This window comes from Adiantum capillus-veneris, chromosome 17 (assembly GCF_014529385.1).
Source record: "Adiantum capillus-veneris isolate H3 chromosome 17, ASM1452938v2, whole genome shotgun sequence".
NCBI classification, from domain to species: Eukaryota; Viridiplantae; Streptophyta; class Polypodiopsida; order Polypodiales; family Pteridaceae; genus Adiantum; species Adiantum capillus-veneris.
In genome coordinates, this window is record NC_140947.1 from 128,394,858 (window position 1) to 128,402,036 (window position 7,179).

At 38.3% G+C, this 7,179-nt stretch overlaps 1 pseudogene; it reads right to left on the reverse strand.

The window, feature by feature from the left end:
• Positions 1-1,516: 1,516 nt before the first annotated feature.
• Positions 1,517-2,517, reverse strand: LOC147438059 (uncharacterized; annotated as a pseudogene).
• Positions 2,518-7,179: the final 4,662 nt, after the last annotated feature.

The following is a 7,179-nucleotide window of genomic DNA, read 5'->3' on the forward strand; positions in this document are numbered from 1 at the left end:
AAAATCCTAGCCGTTGGCTCACTCACAAACCGATGATTACATCATAGGTGAGCTGCAAAATGGAAGTAATTGAAATGGGTAACAGATGGGCTTATTGTCCTTAATTTCACTTAAAATCCTTTATATGGATAGCTTGCACCAAGCAATATATAGGACATTAAAAAAGATAATAAATTTTTTCTTATATTTTTATTCAAAATTACTACAATATTTTACTAGGCCAAGGTGTTCTTAAAAGAACTATTCTTGCTTGGTGGGTCTTTGCCGTACATAATCTGATAGATTTTGGAGCGTAGTTGGTTACTTGGCTAGTTGGTTGTGATTGCTATCACCTTGGGTTTTGTTGTGGTGACATGAGAAAATGAGTAGCACCAATTGATAGGCACCAATAATAGCTCAGCTTGGGACTTGATGAGCATTAGGAAGAAGCAAGCTGTGTACCATAGTGATTCATATAAGACAAAGGGATACTAAAGAGGGTGATTGAATTGAGCAAAAGGGTTGTAACTTAACCTACTTTGGTAGTTGTTTGCAGATTGCACCACTCAACCTAGTAATATGGACCATTTAGTCTCTAAACCGTGGAACTATCTTTGAGACACCCATACTATTCACAATCAACCATAGTCAATTTTCCTTTATTTCAACATATAGGTTGAATTGCCAGACTGTGAGAAAAGAAATGCATGTCTATTTGATATATATATACTAATCAAAATTGAGCATGCACTGGTGAGGAAAACATATGGCTAAACTAAACTTAAGGAGGCTTTGACAAACTCAAAAATACAGAAAGCATAAACAGACTACCAAAATGGAACTACACTACTGACCTGATAATCATGTACGAATGTCATCCAATTGTGGAACCCGAAGGACAATGTTTGAGTCAAGGTACAAAAAAGCAATGTGAATAGTTTAAGCACTGTGGTTTCTCAAAAAATTATAAGAAACAAAATCCGTGCCATGCCCCGTAGCATTTATGTGTTGAGCCAAGAAAACGCATAGTCATGGGGTGTTGGATACAGATAACAAACCTTGTAGTGTTCTCGAGCTGGAGTCGCACTTGTGCAATTGAAACATCTATTGCTATGAATATATGTCCTCCCCGCCAGATACAAAACATGCATTAAGACAAATATAGGAGATGTGGCATATTGATTAAGTTTAAAGAGAAGAAGATCTAATTTTATATTCTATGTCAAAGGTTTGCTACATAAAGAATTATGGGTGCTTTTTGATAGATTTTCCCTTGTTGAAATTGCACTCTCTCTCTCTCTCTCTCTCTCTCTCTCTCTCTCTCTCTCTCTCTCTCTCTACTCGACTATCAAATCTTTTTCTTGCCTTATGTTATTGTAGCTAGTTTCCTATTTGCAGTGCGCCCTCTCCTTATAACCCAAGCATGACTTCTCCTCAATTATGCAACTCGTCGGCCATGCAGTAGCCTGCTATCATATGTAGGGTCTGTCCTCAAAGAGTCTAGGGGTCCTTTGCTGAGGATGAGAGGCCAAAGGTATCAAGTTCTAGCTAGTATGGATGGCACAGATAGGATCCAAATATCTGCACGATGGTCATAAAAACCCTTGATATCTTTAGGGGTTTGGTGGCATGAGGTTACGATGCAATCGCAAAAGTCTCTCTAGGAGCTAGGGTTGCCACCAAGCTGAAATAGCAAGGACTGGCTCTTGCGTGCTACTGTCGTTGATGTTGTGGAAGAGAATTATTCTTGGTATGATGTCATGATGGATGATATCACGGGCATGGCAACGTGCAAGGGTTCGAGCAAGGCTGGTGATGATGGGAGAATCCTCGTGATCATCAAGCTTGAAGAGGGGAGGGCGACAGTCTAGCTTGGCGAGGAGGTCACCAGCATCACAGAAGGGAATGAGGAGAAGGAAGCATGTGTCATCGCCCTCAAAGGTGAACATGAGGGGGAGGATTCCAGGTATTTCCCTCAAGTACTCGAGCACTTGGGCCTTCCATCAGAGTTGGGTGTCTGTAAAGTGCTCCTCAGCAGTGAGCTTTGATTTTCTTGCATAACATTAGGGCCAAAAACGGCTAGAAAAGGGTTGCTTGTTAATGATTAAGGAATAGTCCAATAGTCATTTGAACCGTATACAAAAGTATGGCACTCTTGTATCCTCTATCTTGGGTTTTGATGGTCCTATTTTGGCAGAGAGCGGCTAAATGTCTTCATCATAAGGCAAAATTGCTATATTTAGGTGCTTTCAGCGAGTAAGCTCCTTAAATTTGCAGCCCAAAGTACTAATGAACTCTCATCTTTTATTCTATTTTATATTTCACAAAATTGTTGTCAAAAGATACAAAATCTATGCGAGAAGGCTCTAAAAACAAGGCCATTAATGACAAATCGCCTACTTTTTTCAAATGTATACCTTTTTCACATTCCCTCTATTTTGTGAGAGGTTTATGTCTTTTCGTCTCTATATTTTATTTTTTCTTCTCTAACCTTTGAGATTCCATGACATCTTTTGCACGTCGCCCTCCACATAACATAACTTCTTGTGACTTTCATAATGTTAGAGAGGATGGTCTTTGGAAACCCATGTCTTTTTGTGTGAATGACTGCGTAACAACTCTTCCTTCATGCAAAGGTGTACACAGAGTGAAGAGAACCAAACAAGATAAAAGTAAAAAACCATTAGAAAAGTCGTGTTCTTGCTTTAAAGTGATCTACATGGCTCGCTAGCTAAGGTTCAACATGTGTACATGGCCAAGGATATGGTGTTAGACTTGGACAAACATCCCACACTGCATTCATACTGTAAATAATAAAAAATATTATCTATTTGATACAATGAATTTATCATTCTTCCATTGTTATTTCTCATTTTCTGATTCCATTCCAGATATCTTTCCTTCAAACAGTTATGGAATGGCACCCTCTGTGGAGAGCCTAAGTGGGACATTCAAAGCAATGCATAAAGGGATTTCATATATTATGTATGTTGACAAGCCATCTTCTTTTTACAAAACAATGGATTTGTTTGTCTATTTTGCAGAATACAAGGTTCCATCACAAGAAGGTGCATATGGAGAACTACATCAGTTACCCGATCCCACCATAAGTTCACTTGACTGGGAAGCCCCTGATGCATGTACTATATTAAGCTTCAAATCCAAGATCGAAGAAGATATACTTAAACCTATGTCTCTGGGTAGGATATCAAGAAGAATTAAAGTTCAATGGTTCTTGCCTATACATGTCTTTGTGGCATGTTTCAAAACAATGGACTTGCATAGGACAAAGACAATGTGGCTTAATAGAAGACTATCTATGACTGAATTGGATAATGTACTTGGAGACGGATGGAATACCAAAGAAACTTTCCATATTGGCGATAATATTAGTTGTAGAGTAAGCCCAAATTCTATGTCTATCTCATATCAACTATGTCGTCAGTCATTAGTTCTGGGCTATGACTATAGGAGATGGAGAAGAAAGTTAGGTAGCTGGGTTCCTCTTGACTCTGAGGAAAATTGTCCAATGTTTGAACTAAAGGTCATAGTCCATCCACACATTGAGCATATGAGCCTTATAGTCACAACAAATTGGAGACTACAGGATGTTAGAGAATCTCTTGAGTTTCTTGATGAAACATCTCTTGAGTATAGATTCAAAGCGGATGGAATTGTTGTGAGCACAAGGATGGAGAATGCAACCTCTTGCATCACATGTCTTCCCCCAAAAAGAGTTGTATTTGAGCCACTTGCAAAGGACTTGAAAAAACAAGTTCAATGTTGTAATCATTGGATTTTGCAAATATACTTGTAGGCTTTTCTACCTTGTTGTGATCATTATTTATGTTGTTTTAAATTTACATGACACCATGATACACAATTAAGAATCGAATAGTATTAAATTTTGAAGTACAAAATTATGAACCACCAAATGGTGTATGTTCATATGGACAAAATGAACAAAAGTGTACATAACTTTTGTGGAGTAATCAATCATGAAACTCCACTTATCTTTTTGCCGGAGAGGATTCTACATCCTCAAAGACCCTTTTTCTTTTGTGTTTAGCAGGGGGTGAAGTCAATTAAGGAGGGGGTGGTGGTGACTTGCGCTCCTCAAGGCTTAGCACGTGGGACTTGGCAGTGGGTTCCATGGGGATTGGTGCTTTGGGCTCCTGAGGAGTGGTTGGATTGGGTGACTTGGCAACCTTCTTTGGCAACATGAATGGTAGTTTGAAAGGTGAGCTAGGTGCCTCCCTCTTACTGTTCTTAGCTGAACAACGTTTTTGAACCATAAATTTCAATGGTGAGTGGAATGGATGGCCCGTTGCATCTGTTTTTTTTTTTTTTTTGCAGGGCTATTCTTCTTGGTGGGGCTCTTCTTTGCATGGATCTTCTTTGTAGGACTCTTCTTTGTATGGATTGTCTTTGAACGGCTCTTATTTGTATGGATCTTCTTTGCAAGGCTCTTCTTTATATGGATCTTCTTTGCAGGGCTCTTCTTCTTGTGATCCCTTTTCTTTGCATCCAAACCCTTGGTGGCTCTACCTTTCTTTGGTGGCAAAGGAGACTTTGTTTCATTTGTAGTTGGTGCCATAGGAGAGTCTAAATCATTTGATTTTATTGATCTTTCCAAAACCATAGAAACAACCTTCTCTCTCACCCACGTGACCCAAGACTCTGGATATTCATGCAACTGCAGCAAATAGAAAAAGAAAATAAATAACATGAGTACATACATAACTTAAGAAGTCAAAACAAATCAATGGCACATGATGTTAGGAAATAAGACATAGCTAAATAGATAATTAAGTAGATTACTTAATGGAGAGAGACATATTTACATACACGAGATTATAGAGTAGAGAGAGAGAGAGAGAGAGAGAGTACACAGTACTGTCCAAAATGTTCGGGTATTTCTTCGTTTAACAGAGTCCTTACTTTCCCAACATTGTGAGGCCGAGGAAATCCAAAAGCTTTAATCTTGTAATACTTAATAACTTGAAACCAGGTTTTAGAGATGGCCCTATAATTCCTTCTACTCACCCCCACTGTGTCACAAACTTCTTGCATTTTAGAAGGTTGGACCAATAAACCCATATATTCTCTCAGTAAATTTTGAAATACCAATTTCTTTGGGTTCAATTCTTGGAAAGTTTCAAAAGTTCCAAAAATGTCACTCTTGTTCATTACCTCATTCAAGAATCTTACCCTTTCTTGAACAGTGGACATATCAAATCCTAAATGTCTGGTCACATGTTCTCTAGTAATCTTTAACCTTTTTTTTCTTTGCCCAAAACCTTCTGTTAAGTTTACTACATCTCTGATTTTTTTTACTCACGCTTTTAATCCTATTGGAGTTTCTTTTAAAGTCTGAAGCTGATAATTTTCTTATTTTAGAGACGCTATTTGGTTTTCAAGTTTTAGAATTCTTGTTGCATTTGAAGACAAAGAAGTTTTGAAATATTGAATGTAATGTGTATGATCAATGTGTAAATGAGATGGCCTAGAACTATATCCTAGTAAGCCAACAACCACATCTCCAACAAATCTCATCAAATCATGAGATGTGTGAAAAGATGGATACCTTCCAGTGCTGGGATCCAGGGGATACAATCTCCCATCTGTCCGTAAATCAATGTGTTTCTTCCCCTCGTTTTACGAAGTTGTTGTGCTTCATTTGCACTTGTAACTGGTCTTTAATAGACACTCCATGTAGTAGCATATTGTTGGCTTAGCTTATTGTTCAAGTGAAACTTGCTGTTATCACTAATGGAAGTTGTATTACTCATTGTAAGTAATGAAGAGCACACAAAAAGTATAATGGAGATAATGTAGTAGCAAAGCTTTCAGCATCAGAAAAGAAGAGAGAAAGCTCGTGAAAGACCAGAGAGAAAAAAGAGAGATTGAGTGATTCAAAAGTGGAAACAACTATTTGCCGAAGTAAATGAGAAGAAATTTTGAGGTGAGCCGCAAAGGAATGTGAACAAAATGATATCTATTTGAATATTTAGAGATATGTACCTAGATACGCTTTAAATTTCATAGATATGCTTTAAATAACCAAAACGGCCAAATTTGGAGCCATTTTGATCATCAACAACTCTGCTAATTAGTAAGTTAACCAATTTCTTACACAACCCTTTTTGAGTCATTTTTGCCCTAATGGGCCGAGAGATCATGAACTGATCTGTTGAGTTCTGGTGATCTCTCTCTCTCTCTCTCTCTCTCTCTCTCTCTTTCTCTCTCTCTCTCTCTACAAAATTATAACTGAATAGAATCAAAATGTCAAGCATAGAAAAGAATGCTACATGAAAATTTGGCTCAGAGCATCCAAGAAGATTACCAATGATTAGGAACTCATGCAAAAGTCCTTTGCTCCATATTGAAAGGCTAGGCACATAAGCCTAGCTACTATAACTGCTAACCAAAGGAGAAATTAAAAAAGTGTTCAGCTTTATCAGTACATGGGTAAGAGAAAGATTTAAATTTGGTCATCTCCCTTTGCTCCTAGCCCTCTGCATCCATGTGAGCTTAATTTTAAGCCACATCCATAGTAGACTCTCCATATGCAGATCAATGGGGCAAATATTGGTAAATGGATGCAAGTCCAAATGCCATGCCCATTTTCTCTCTCTCGAAAAAGCAGTGTTTTCACTTCCAAAAAGCATCAGCCTCAAATCCCTTGCACTCAGGATTCTTGCGGGGAGCCCCTTGAATGGGCTACTCTTGTGCATGCAATTGCAAGGAAAAAAATTGTCTGCTAGCCCTACAGATGTTGTTGTGATTATCATACACTATCCTGTGGTCAAAGTTCTTGTCACACACATGCTCTCTCTCTCTCTCTCTCTCTCTCTCTCTCTCTCTCTCTCTCTCTCTCTCTCTCTCTCTCTCTCTCTCTCAGCACGTGTTGTTTGCCTGCCATGTTTGCTTTGTGAGATCTTCAATTCACACTATAGGGGCTCCAAATGTCCAATTAATTTGGACTTTTCCATAGTAAGGGTGCATGCCCACCCCAAGAACACCCCCAATACATAGTTTTGAGCATCAAAGCTTCAAAAGCCCTCCAAGAATTTTGTGAAGGGGTTTTTGATGTTCGGCAAGCATGAATTTTTTGCATAATTTGACAGCTATTTTTGATACCTAAAAGTATCTTTGAAAGCTTAGTTTTCCTTCTCAACGATTGAAAAAAAAGTCAAG